The sequence below is a fragment of the Phaenicophaeus curvirostris genome, chromosome 2 (genome assembly GCF_032191515.1).
Source record: "Phaenicophaeus curvirostris isolate KB17595 chromosome 2, BPBGC_Pcur_1.0, whole genome shotgun sequence".
NCBI classification, from domain to species: domain Eukaryota; kingdom Metazoa; phylum Chordata; class Aves; order Cuculiformes; family Cuculidae; genus Phaenicophaeus; species Phaenicophaeus curvirostris.
In genome coordinates, this window is record NC_091393.1 from 64,033,089 (window position 1) to 64,047,284 (window position 14,196).

The window sequence follows — 14,196 nt, forward strand, 5'->3', positions numbered from 1 at the left end:
ATACAAGAAAGACCATGCAAATGACAAATTATTATATATAGTCTATGTATTCATATGCACCCTAAGGAGACTAGACCTGGGCATATTATTAAAAATTAAGGTTCATAAGGAGTATGTGTAGAGATGAATGTTTTAAAGGAGAATCCAGCTATCTAAAAAGATGACATATACACAAACAGCCTATCGAGTCTCTAAGAATAGCTTTATTGCTTCTCACATGTGTCTTAATCAACACCTTTTATGTATGTGCTACTGTGAAAAATGGTCAGAGGTTATTTTGCACAGGAAAAAGTTTATAGCTTGTCTTTTTCTCTGCTAGGGAAAATAAGAAATGCACAAGTTGGGTCTGACTCTTTTTTGCAATCGACAGAGACACCTACAGGAAGACAAAATTAACACATTGGCATATTGGGTGTTTTCTGCTTTATTTGTTCACAGCTTGAGCCTATTACCTAATAGAGACACAAGAAAATGGCCCATCTGTTTGCAGTGGGCAAATGTGTGAGTACTACTCTCTGGGGCTGCATGGGAGAAGGATTGCTTTTCAAGAACGTATTTACTTTACTCTCTGTTTTCTCAACGGTGTGTATAACTCAATACTAAAAGGCTAATTTGTTTAAGAAAACCAAACCTGACTTCTTCAGTTAATTGCTTACAGAAAAGCTGTAGGTATTGCATGGATTCTGTGTGTTTTGCTGAGTGCACTGGAGTGGCCTCCACTACGCAACCAGTGAGGAAGCAGAAAAGCCAGCTCGATGGCAGCAAACTGCTCATTGTTCCCAGCCTGCTCGCTCTGGCGGGGCTGCAACTCTTGGAAAAGATCAAGGATGTGTAAGGAGTGAGAGAGAGATGAAAGTCTGGCTATCAAGGAATGGGGATGAGGCAGCTGGGAGGGAAAGACTGCTTAAAGGCTCACGGGATTTGAGATATGATTAATACTTTGGCAACATGTTAATGAGAACAGGATCTGGCAACTGAGAGGAAATGCCTGTGTGTTCACTTGCCACCAGCCTCCAGCCAGAATAGGAGGCTATGTTCATACCCAAGCTTTTGCATGTACGTGAGTGGAAACATGCTGTAATTGAACAAGATGGAATTTGGAGACCCACATCCTGCAGAGCCTGGTCCAACAGTGGGTGTAGGGTCAGTGGGAGCAGCTACAGCTGCCTTTATCAGAAGGAGGACAGGGATAGTTTTAGTAAACAGAAGAAACCTCTCAAAACAATATCAGCAGTCACTGCATCTTCTCCCCAGCTCCTTTGCCATTCAGGCTTTCAAAACAATTTCTAAAACTCAAGTCAAAACCACTGAGGACAGAGGTAGCTTTTACTTCTCTGTAGTCTGCAGGAACAGAACTGCTTGAAGGTATTAGCTATGCTAAGCCTCTTAAATAACTATTAAACACATAAAACTCTTAAATGCACGCAAATCCTGTGTAACAAATGGCAAACAATAAGGAAAAGCTGATCAACCATTATACAGCAATTTAATCTATGCAATTTGCATAATTTTGTCTAACAGGAGGCGGCTATAGCAGAATTTCTTTCTGAAGAAAGGCAGAGAAGCTGTACAGAACAGGTAAGTAATCAGGAATGAAGATTTTGCAAGTCCTTGGCAAAGTCTTGGCATATGGACAAAGGGAGTGTAATATGATTGCAAGGGATGTGATGTAGATGGACAGGAAAAGACAAAAAAACAAATTAGGAGCATGAAAGAAAGTCAGTTTTGCAATCAAATTGGGAAATTTGTTTAGAACCAAGGTTGAATATGTACCTTTATCTCTGTCCCTCTGACTCATTTCAGTAGACTTACATGTCAGCATCCTGTACCTAAGCTCTAGTACTCATAACTACAAGAGGCAAACTGAAGCTACCTGCAACATTTGTGCATGTATAACACTTCCATGTTTGGAGAGATCAAAGAGCAGTGACTTCTGAGCAGCCCGTTTTCCAGACATCCACAAGGCAAATGAGCCACTGGTGCCAGGATTCAAGGCTGCTCTGTGAAATAGCCTATGTACCCTCTGGGACTCCTACAGAAGCAGTTTTCTCTGGTTTACAGTCTTTAAGGTAGGTCCATATTTCTAGAAATATTCCCAGCACACTGTGGGCTCTGTAACACTAATCTGAACTCACGTACTAAGCATGCAGATATTTCAGGGACAGGACCTGTACAATTTACTCATGAGAAGATAACTGGGGGCTGCCTGTCATTGCAAAGCCACCTGCTTAGGTACAGCCCCTGCACTCTGTGAATTTACACCAGGAGCTCATTAACAACTTAGTGCTGGGCTGCAAAGCACTTTTTTTTTTTTTTTCAGGAATGTCCTCTATTATTTTCCCAGCAATCTGGTGGCTATCAACACCTTGCTGATAAACTGGAAATCTTCACCTTCTTCCATCCCCACCTCTCAAACGACCCATGAAAGAGTCTTGAAGATCAAAGAAATCCTCTTCCATCCTTATCCTTCTGACAGAGAGGCTGATGGGATTTAGCACCCATGTGGGAATATGAGCACTGGTAACTGGGGAATGGTAGGGGTGAAAAATTACTAGAGAGAGGTGGTGGTGGAAGAGCCCAGAAGATGAATTACCTGGGGAGGAGGTGCGTACTGAATTGTGGTCTCCATAGCAAGTGTGAGAAAACAGAAGAGAAATTACTTTCTCTGCCCCAAATAAAGATCAAGGAGTATTTGCATTCAAAGGGGTTGGATTTTGCACATACCTCATCTCTTCAGTCACTTTCTTTTAACTAGAAATCCTCACTAATCAGTTATTCTTCAAATTCTGCTCCTGCACATCCTCTATCTGAAAGGCTTACGTGTTTCTCTGGTGCTGACTGCATATGTTCCTTGCCCTTATATTTTGCTGTCCAAAGCCAAATAAAAAGCGTAAAGAAATTAGATGAGAGAACTAAAGAATTCTATGAGATTTTTAAAAGATCCTGCAATTCCAATACTTTAAAGATACAGGTGTGTATACTAGAGATAACCAAGTGAATTATTCAGTAAGTCTTACCCATTATTTATCCTATTTTTTAAGCAATTTTAGGCTTTATCTTGAGGGTTATGTTAGAAAACTCAGCAACCTGGGGGCTTTTCATAGCACCTTAGGAAGACTAAAGTAGAGCTGATGAATAATCAGTGATGGAACAGCTGTTATCCAGAGATAACAGAGGACTTCAGGCTGCAGATGTGCATGGGGTCAAGGGAGACAATGTTGTGCATGAAAAAAAGTCATACAATGGAGTTCTGTGTATTTTCTTCAGATTTGAAGAACAAAGAAGCAACGACCTTTTGTCTGCTGCTGTCATTCCCTGCTTCACCATTAAGGTAGTTTTCTTTTTTTCCCCTCCCCCTAATGGGAGGTATTTTGAAATAGACCCCTGCCAATCATGCCCTATATGAGCCCATCCATCAGCAGAATCCTTTTTAAAAGTTTAAATATTCTGAATGTCAAAGCATGTGGCAGTCAACACAGCATTTCAGATACCTATGATTTGGATGTGTTTATTTCAAAGGTTAATTTTTAATCGCTGAGTATGCCAAGTTTCACAAGACAAATGAAGAATAGAAGAAAGCTAGATATACTCTTGGGTTCTGTAAAGAACTTTCCAGCCTCCAACAATGGTCAATAGTGCTGTGCAAGAATAGAGCTAGCAAAGAGAAAGAATTCTCTTTGCGTATCCTCCTGGTTTCTGGCAAACTAGGATTAAAGGACTTTCAAATTGAGAGTGTATCCACATCTTTGTGTTGAATTGCATTTATGGACTGTTCATATCTAGATTTGTCTTTTCTTGTTTTGTTGTTGTTAATGTATCCAAAGCTTCATAATTGATACTGTAAATGAAAAGGCACTTCTTTTGTTTGTTTTGACCTTGCCATTGAATCATTTCAGGTGAAGCTTGTTAATATTTGTACTGTGAGAAATGGTGAATAACTGTTCCCATGTTGCCTCTGCATATCCATCACAATGTTACATATCACTGTTGTTCCTCAGTTAGAGTCTTTGCCTGCTTAATGTCCCCTTCCTTGAAAATAATCTCCTCCTTTCAAGCATCTCTGCACAATGTTTCACCTGGCTTCTAGCGTGGCCAGGGGAGAAGGCAGTGAACAAGCAGTGTGCTGCACTCTGTCCTTCAAGCACGTGCTGAGCTCACCTTGGCCTTGGGCAGGTCCCCAGCACCTGGATGGGAACAGGCAGCTCCTGCCAGATTCTACTGCAGTAGTGCCCAAATTTCTGAAATACTACCATGCCAGGGAAAGGTGGACAGGGACAAAGTTCATATAATTGTGTGCTGTGGGGGCAGCTTGCCAGGAAAGTCAGAGTTCCACGGTTGAGGCTGAGCATAAACCTCTCCCTTCCTTCTGCCAGGAGTGCAGCTCTTAGAGGACAGGAACCCCAGAGCAGTGCTCTGTGCCAGCTGTGTGCCCAGGAGCGGGACATGCTACCACCTGCAATCACCCCAGCCCAAATCTCGCGCTGGCAGCAGGCGGCACTCTGTGTTTGGCTATGGGTCCCTGTCCCACACACCCACCACCCTGCTGTGGGGCCATGACTTATTCCTCACCTGAAAGCCTTAATGAACTGATCATGTTCTAACTGCTGGGACTTTTTTTGAAGAAGGTGAGTGCTCACAGATCATCCCAAGCTAGGCAGGGCTGCACTCGTTCTCTGTGGAGCATCTCTTGTATTCAAGAGAGAGTGAGAGAGTTACGTTGGGTTTAGTTGAGAAATGCAAGTGAGAGCACACAGCAGTTATGTTCCCAGCCTAGTTCGTTAGTTTTTATGGTTCCCATCCCCAACAGAGGACAATGGTTTCTGTTGCTCTTATAGTCCATGGAAAGCTGGTGTTTGACAGTATGCTCTAAATGGTTATGTTTTGTTTTTCTGATTGGGTTTTTATTTTACAGTTGAAGTTAGAATTTGTACTCTTTTACTATCATTGGGTTTTTCTTTAAAATTGCTTTCTCCCCTCCTCCACTCTTCATTCTTTTGGCTCAGGGCTGACACTCACCAGCTGTTCACAGTTCCTTCACCCCTTCTGTTTTTCAGCACCAAACTACCACAACATAGAGTTAAAGGACACTTTCTTCCTTGCAGGAGGCTTCCCGTGCCCACTGAATGCCTTTAATAAAAATACTTTCCTCTCTTTCTCTTTCCTGCTTTGGAAGAAAGTTATTATATCTGTAAACCTCACATAATTCAGATTGGCCAACCTGTCATCTTCAAACTACCTGAGTTTGGTTTCTTGATTGTTTTTAGATCCTAGGATGACTGATCCTCCTCTATCCTTGATACAGCAAGCTCATCCACAAAGTGAGTACTCAACAATTACTTTTCAACAAAATGTTCAGTCATAAATCTGGTCACCTCTCCCCTGCCCTTTCCGTTTTGTTTTGTGCAATTGGATTTTTTTTTCCCCAGGCTGAAACTTGACCAAAAATCTGTGTGTTCCCACATACCAGCAAATTGTACCCAGAAGAGGCAAACTGGAATGACATTGTGAAGCAATCAGTTACAGCAGAGTCATCTATTAAAGGGAGAGAGAATAGCTTTTACTCAATGAAGTGCAGAGCATGGCAACTCCCACTGTTGCTAATGGGAGAAGAGGCTGCTGAGCTCCTCTCAGGAGTGTACGGTTTTAATTTCCAATTGAGTTATTTGTTCACTTGTTAAAGAACTCATCTCTTAGGGCAGTGACTCTCCAAGACAATAACAGTGGCTGCATGCAGCCGCCAGGGAATTCATCACAGCCACAAGACAAAAACTTGCTGTGATTGTTCAGTTCTGTTTTGACTTAAACTGTCAAAACTGTGGCCACCATTAATTTACTGTGATGGCACGTGTCACAGCTGCTTCTCTGAGAGTCACTGGTTAGCCCTGTCTCTCTTTTAGGCACTTCGAGCAGGAGTTCCCAAGCTGCAGTCTAATGGACCACGTCACACAGTCTGCAAAACCATACTAACATCACGCCTTGCAATTGTCTCTCTGATGTTTCAGTTAAAAGCACTTTGAGGAGTGCAACAGGCTGCAGGAAATACCAGGGTGCTCCACGGCTCCAGAAGAAATGGGGACAATCAAACTGACAGGTCATCTTTGCTCTCAGTGCACCAGTCTCCACTTGCAGGTGACAAGTGTCTTCTGCTGGCCAGGCTCCCTGTCCCTGGCTTGCACCTTCCAGATCCATCCTCTGCCTGGGGAACAAACTCACAGGCATCAAAGCATCCCCAAAACCTGTTTTTCTAGGGACCTAGCCATGTCAGATTTAGTGCACAATAAAGATCCCTCAAACGACTCCTAATCCAAGAGTCTCTCACAGCTGGATTGCCTCAAAACCAATACCCTCCAAAAATGACCTTGTTGACGAGTTGGCTTCTTTTTCACCACTGATAGACAAAGACAGAATTAAACACAACGAACATGCTTCATTTCTAAGGGCAAAGTTGCAAAACGTCACACAAAAGATATATATATGTCCATTACTTTTACTACCTTTCTTTCTTGTCTTTTCCTTTTGTCATTATCTAGCTTCTGGAGGAGCCATTGTGTGGGAAGAATCAAGAACAGATTTCAATGGTAGAAAGTAAAGGACAAAACCGTCCCTGCAGAGTCTAGTATACTATTTTCATACCATAAAACTTTTTATGAGCATACTGTTCCTCATAGGAAATAGTTTTCTCTCCTTTGAATGATCAGCTTTTTATTGTTTTTTAATTATTTATCAGTACAACATCAAAGCTCTAGTTTCAACACCCTCCCTCGAAAGCCAAGCTTCGTGGAGGTATTTGCTATATGGTTTAGGATAGTGCTTGCAAGTGGTTCAAGGCTTGCAAAAATAACCAAAGAGAGCAAAAGAAACTCAAGTGCTTTGGCTTTAAGGAAAAATATTGACTATGGACAAATAGTAATATCATAACTGTGAGATAAGACGGTATTGATTTGCTGTTGATGGCCTGTATGAAACTGCAAAAAGTAAATAGATGATCTCTGAAATTCCCAAGACATGACCAAGCAGTCAGTTAGAAATAAGCCTTACAAAACACTGCAGCCCAGGCAGAGCATCCAGGAAAGGCTGCTGGTGAGCTAACTGCTGACCAAGGAAGGTCAACAACCCAGGTAGGTAAAGAGCAACACTGCGAAGCAGACTCTGCTCTTGAGTTTGGGTCTCTTCCCAGGAGGAAGCTGGGATAGACTCCTTGTAGCCCTGCAGAAAAAATGACAATTCAGGACTGGTGAAGCTTGGATGAGGAGATGCCAAGGGCTGGCATATGAACTGCTTTGTTTTAGGAAGAGAGTTGGATCTTTCTGGCCTTAGAGACAGACAGTCCAGGTATGTGTGCATGATCTGGGTAAGGCATGTACAGGGGGTTGAGTATGCCCTCCACGCACAGGCTTCGATGTTGCAAGCAGGCTATGTCTGTCACTGCTTGAAACTCTCTTTGTCTTCTCCAGAAATGCTGGAGAGTCTCCGAGAGTATGTGTGGTGAAGGTACCTGGGTCTTCAGCATCTGCAGTGGATGCTGGAGAACACTGTCCAGCCTACAAGCTATGAAATGCTCAGGGTCCTCTTGATCAAAGCTCCCGGGAAAAAGAAGTGCTATATCTATGGCAGATGGCCTCATTTACCAGTGACAGAGGAACACGCTGCTGGCACCAGGCTGCTGTGCCTGTCCCTGGCTGCTGACAGATGCCCTCATATGCTGCCTCTGGTTTCTTTCAGGTGGGTAGTACACGTGAAATACATAGGTGGCACCTTGAAGCTTTACTCCTCCATGGTGTGTAGAGGCTGAGTTCAAGAGGTCCAGGAATCTGCCTGTGGCCAGCTGGAACTGAGAGCTCAGATCCTTCCTAGGGATAGGGAAGGTACTGTTTCCCTTTCCTTTACTTTGTCAAGCAAAACAGTAACCAGGACTTACCCTTTTTAAGGATCCTTCTGGAGATCTCACTGAGGCTGCCAACCCAGCTGTGTCTGGCACTATAAATTAGGTAAAGGAAATTTAGAAGCTTCTAAGATAAAGCAGCAGCTAAGTATGTGTTTTGTTTTGATTTTTTTTTCCGTCATTACTTCGTGATATTCTTTAACACAGGTGCCTATTTTCCCTGAGTCAGTGCCTCTTCCCATTCACATTCCTCTTGCACCCCAAAAACAATGTAATAGAATGAAGCTCATTCAAAATACCTGGGTGATACTCCCTAAAATGCCATATCTCCTATGGCAAGTCACTTTCAAGACTAAGACATATCTATCTTGCAGGATGCTGTGGACATCCATGGGCACAGAGCTGCGAGGTCAGAGTGTGAGTCTTTGATTAAGCAAGTTCACCTTTATTCAGAAGACCTCCTGCTTTCAGCAGTGAAGGCAGCTTACATACTGTGAAACTGTTCAAAAAAGGAAAAAAAAAACCCAAAACCAAAAACCTAGACATTTTTTTGCCCTAATTAAACTTAAGTTTGGAAATGCACCAAGCCAACAGTGGCATAAGGGCATAGAGCAGCAGCATGTGAATGCAAAACAGGGAGTTCTCAACTGTGAAATGATTCAGAGGACAAAAGTCTTCTCTTTCAGAAGGGATGAAGGTTTCTGACATTTTAAGCCCAAATGTGATTTTACTTAATCTGTTTCATCGCGAATTCACTTTTTTTGCACCTAATTCTAGCACGTATATGATATGCTGATTAGAAGAGACAGCTGGGCTGGAGAAGCCAAGCTGCAAAGTAACCATGTCTGCTGTCTAATATTGAGCAGGAGGGAGAGGCATGACAGCTTGTTTCTGAGCTTATCTTAAATCCTTTGCTCCCCCAGAAGTGCCAGGAGCTTGTGGGCTAAGCTGAGCTCCCTCCAGGTGAGGAGGGTGTCGGGGTGCGGGGCCAGCTCTGCGGACGCCCCAGTGTTCGCCTGCACAAGTGGAAGGTCTGCAGCAACCTTGCCCTTTTGTGTGAGGGAGCTGAGGAGCACAGCCTCAGCACTGGTGAATCCGTAGCCGTGTGCCAGTAGTTCGTGCTTCTGTGGCAAGACTGATATGATCAGCTTTGTTTTCAAGTACTGTTGTGGAGATGTGTCATCAACTTCTTCATCGCGTCGCCACGCTGTCCTCCTCCCCTCCCTGCCCTCCACCCCTTTATCGGTGCCCCTTCCCCCTGTTCGATCGCACTCAACAAGGCAGTCTGAGTTTTCCATATCTACTTTTTGTTTTTTCTTTCCCCCCCTCTTTTGTCTTCTGGTAACAGCGTTTGGCATTTCCCGGACAGCCCGTACTCCATAAGGCCTCAGTGTGTGAATACGAGGACGGCTTGAACGTTGCCTGCTGAGACTGAAGAAGAACTTGAGTGAAAATAATCCTCTCTTTTGTTCCGCTTGGGTTGCTTTTTGTTTGCCTGACAGATGTTCGGCCCCTGTGCGTGTGCACGGAGCGGCTCCTCCGCCGGGCCCTCTGATCCGCCAGCTTATTGATTTCTGCCTATCTGTGCGGCTTGTCTCCAGCCCTTACAGATGCGAGGGCTGCAGCCCGGCCAGCAGCCCCTCTCCTTTGCACACAAATAGGGCAACTCTCTATTGTGAGGGGGCCGGTGGAGGAGAGCTGGCCTCGCTCCCTCTTGAGCCATTGTGATAAATCCAGGCGGGTTCTGGGGGGCAGCGGGGAAGATCCGTGTCAAGCACGAAGGTGCGATGCTGCATCTAGGACATGTCGTGACAGACTATTTTGCAGAGGCCCAAGTAAACAGGACGGAAGAAGCTGTAAGCAGAGAGGCCTCGGAGCCTTGCACTCTGCCTGTGTGTTATCTCAAGATTATATTTCAGTCACTTGACTGACGGATGTAGGGATCAAAGCTGCCACCAGGGAAAGCCTTGTAAACCATAGTATTTGCTGTTGCCTTGCTTCTCCTCCATGGCATTGCTACTCACTGCTCCCAGTTTCACTGACTGGCCTAGCCACACAGTTTTGCCACCAAGACTTTAATCTTACAATTAACAGCATTATAAGCCATTTTTAATGCTTTTCTTCCATATTGTGGGGTTTTTTTGTTTGTTTTGGCTTGACTTTTTGCATTCTGAGTCATGGCACAAGGACTGTGTCAGCAGGAAGGTGTCAGAGTGCTCTGCGAGTGTGACGTGCTGCAGACCTGCATCCACATTTCTGCAGACAGTTGTAGGCTCACTTTGCTGTTGGCAGCAGTTTGTCTTCTACTTCTCCACTGACATATGTCTGAAGGGGTCTGACCCACCACTGGCTCTTAGTGCTCTGGACAGAGTGTGGAAAACAAGGCTGTTGTTTAATCACACTCGGCTGTCTCCCCTCCATCAGCACATGCCCCTAGGAAGTAGTCGGTGCACACACTGCCCACCACATCCCTACAATGACAGCTCTTCACTGGTGTCTATAATGCACGTGCAGAACAGATGGACTCTCAAGGTGCATCTCTTTCTCTGGGTCTGGGATGATGACTATAAAGGCAGCTATGAGGTGCGTACCCTCCACACTGCCAATAACCCATTACATGCCTTGTACCTACAGTGGGCTTACTATCTGCAGACCAGCTTTTCTGCTCTACACCACATTGCCCTGCCTTCTCTCTCTTCTCCCTAACGAGTATCATGTAACACTGTGCACATCAGTGCCTCCAGAGCTATGACTGCACAGTGCCTAGCAGAGAGACACCCTTTGATTTCACTGATGTTATTAGGGATTGGGTTGTCATTCAATACTCCAGTAGCTGGGCACTAGTTTATTGAAAACTAGCTAGCTATGTGCTAATGACTTGTTGCTTAACAGGATATTTTACCCTGAAGAAACAAATCTGGACATGTTTGTAGTGCTACAGAGTTCAACTCTTTCCCTCCAGGAGTGTTGCTCTTTGCTTGCAAGTGTTGGGGTAGCTTGGTTTGTACTTGTTAAGGCAAAACATTCACTAACATATTGTAGTTTGTTGGATCTTCCCAACAGACTGTCAGAGCTGGCAGCAAAACTTCGCTTCTAAGTGATCTATAGTAACATGAAAAGCAGGCACGGAGGAAAACTGAGTTTGCAGCCTGCGGTGGCCTGCATTGCCACTCCAGCTGTGTTACAGTTACTGGATCTAAGACTAAAACAGGTGAATATGATGCCTCCAGGTTCTCAGTGGGTGCTTCCAACTGACGGGTTACTGGGACAGGGCTCCATCAGAGCTGATGGCAGAAGGCATCTCTGTGTAATACTTCTTTGAATAGTGTCTAGCAGCAGTAGGGTGGAGATGCTGCCTGCATCTCTCTTGGAGTACTACCACAGCACTGTAATGGTCTTCTTCACTTCTGTGGTAAGACAACTGCTTCTCTTGGCATCAGCTCAGGCCTTGAGATTTCCTCCTCTGATCATGCAGTTCAAGCAGCAAGTGCGTATGAGCCTCTAATTCAGGGAAAATGACGTTGACAAGTCACAGCAGTATCAGTAGCCATCAACTTTCATCACATGCTTTATTAGTCCTAGATTCTCCCTGACATATATGTAAAAATGAGCACAAGGGATTCATTTGGAAAGGAGAAAAGCTTTGTAAAATGGTCCCTGGTTTGACAGGTGTGGCCTCGCTGAGCCTTCCGGACCTTGTATTTGGCCTTTTGTTTGGTCAACAGGAGAGGACTGTTACATTAAATTGCTCAATGCATGCTCTGTAAATGAAATATTGTCCTGGGAGAGTGTCATTCAAACACTTAGCTTGCTTATGGCTTGGTGGGATTTCAGATGTTGAGCTCAACCTGCTAAAACCAAGTGGGTTTGGGCTAAGTATTCACAGAGCTTGTCTGTGGCAGGTTGTGGGGACAACCAGACACTCAGTTCAAGCCAGGAAGAACAGTGGGTAAGTCATGAACAATTCCTGACAGGAGGATGAAGAGGAGAGACATTTCCAAATTCCATATCTATTGCTTCTCTGAAGTCAAAGGGTGCAGGGTGATAAAAACTTCCTCTGGCTTTCAGGTATGAAATGCCTTGTGGATGTGAGGGGAATCAGTGAATACTGCCTCCTGCATCAGCTGGCACTTGTAGCACAATGTAATGCACCACCTGGCACAAGTGATTTTGTGCATGTGTATTTTTGCAAAGGCCATGTTACAACCCTCTGCAGGCACCGTTAGACCAGTATGGTGGGAGTTATGTAAAGCAGTTATATTCCACAGGTGGTATAGGTTGTGTTAGAAAGAGAAAAATCAGTATTTGGATTAATTCCTTTGACTTGTCTTGTTTCTGCCTTTACTCTCACAGCCCTTCCACTTGCTCCACACAGCCTGTGGGTGATGTTGTTGTTTGCAGGGCTGTGTGGAAGCTATTCTGTGACTTTTCTTTTAAAGCAGTTCTTTGAAATTCTGCTGCGTCTGTAATAGGGCTTGAGCACAGTTGCGTCACTGTTGTGATGGTCTGTCAAGCCTTCTAATTGGGTTGTCTCATTAAAACTTACAATCGGCGCTTACAAGACAGCAATCCTGTAGTCTAACACTGTGGCTGGAGCCACACTGGCTGACCAAGTGCCTGCACGTGGGTTGGGATGTGGATGCAGAGGTCGATGGGAACCTGTGTCTCTGAATTCATCCCAAGATAAAGCTTGAATGTATCAGACCACCCCTGACTTTACTTTCTCTGCAATGAGACCAACTGGAGCAATTCCATTAAAATCAACAAATAGGTGGCTTTTAATCTCCAGTTCAGAGTCAAGACTGTTTCTAGCATCTCAGACTAGGACACTCCAGGACCATCCACTAGTCTCTGCTGGATAGCTTTGCCTTGATGTTTCTTTTTGTTAGCACCAGTGTAAGGAGGAAATTATGCAAGGAAAGGGCAGATTTGTGTAGTCTCTAACGAACAGAAACTAAATTCTTGGGTGCTCCAAAATGCATTTTGTCTTTGAATGGAAACAGTTTATGAAAAACTCTCCACCTGTGCAAGGAGATTGTTAGTTTGTTTGAAATCTGAGCCAATTAGGCTAACTAGGACCAGGCTTACTTACTTCAAGAGCCTGATTCCCTGTCTTTTTATTTTATTGTATCTGCAATGACGACTTCTTCTAACACCATAGTTGAATTTAATTGGGAGCACGATTTGGAGCTCAGAGCACCAGAGCTCAGAGCACCAGGTCTAGGCACAGATTGAAAACAAGGGCAGCTTTCCTGCCAACACCTGGCTTAAACTAAACATGAAGTTTAGCCAGAAACCACCCTTCAATGCTTGTGCAGGAGTTTTATGGGTTAAATTAGGCAGGTGAATGACTGCATATAGATGCTGCTTTGGCCACTGAGACTCCCTAAATGCTCAAAGAAGAGCATTTTGGGTGTTTGGTGCTTCACTGAGTTTGTTGGAGAGTGTCCCTTTGGTAGAGAAGCATCTTGACAGAGGTGAAGGGCACTGTAGCCCCTGACTCTAAAGGCTGTAGAGCCAAACAACATACATTTAATGGTTTAGATGTAATGGCCTGCACTTGAATCAAGAGCCTGTCCATTCGAGGCTCTAAGCCAACAGCTCTGCACTGAGGGCCTGAAGAGATGAGAGGGAATTGTGTTTGTATGGAAATGCTTCCAGCTGTGACCAAGTGCATGCTCTGGCTGGAACAGGATGCCTGTTTAGGAGACACTGGCTGCCCAGATGACAGCTTTAGAGAGTTAAGGAGTGTTGATAAACTTCATTATGCACCAGTCTAACAAGGAAAGTTGCGGCTGCCCCATCCCTGGAGGTGTTCAAGGCCAGGCTGGATGGTGCCTTGGGCAGCCTGGTCTGGTGGGAGGTGTCCCTGTCCATGGCAGGGGAGTTGGAACTGGACAATCTTTAAAGTCCCTTCCAGCCCAAACTATTCTACGAGTCTATGACTCTGAGTGTGTAGCCCAGGCTGAGCCACATATCACAGTGGTCTTCACATGAGCTTGTGTGAATTCTCTTCAGCATCACTCAATAGGCAATAAAGTGTGGAGAGCAAAGATTCCCTTCAGCTGCCTCACACAGCAATGCCCATGTCAGAGTTATATGAGGAAAACAACCCTAAATGTCACCATTGAAATCTTCTTGTTTTGGTGTGATTTTTAAAGAGTGGTTTAAAGTAAAAGCTTCACTAAGTACCAGCTGAAAACATTTAGCATCACCCTTTAAAATGTATTTACTTCAAATTCTGTGGGTTAGCTCAGGGTGAGCAGTTCTCTTGGCTTTTGTGAAAAGCCATAAAACCCCGGACTTTGTGGCTT

The 14,196-nt window shown here is 44.4% G+C and overlaps 1 protein-coding gene across 3 annotated transcripts in view; it reads left to right on the forward strand.

The window, feature by feature from the left end:
- The window catches only part of FAM120B (family with sequence similarity 120 member B), a 97,667-nt gene extending 91,593 nt beyond the window's left edge, over positions 1-6,074 (forward strand). The window contains exons 9-12 of one of the 3 annotated variants that reach the window (XR_011337007.1): positions 439-2,069; positions 3,042-3,331; positions 5,265-5,318; positions 5,427-6,074. The gene's annotated coding sequence lies outside the window, so the exon portion shown is untranslated. Of the gene's footprint in view, positions 1-438; positions 3,332-5,264 lie in introns of all 3 variants that reach the window. The other 2 variants (XR_011337006.1, XR_011337008.1) reach the window with 2 other exon arrangements.
- Positions 6,075-14,196: the final 8,122 nt, after the last annotated feature.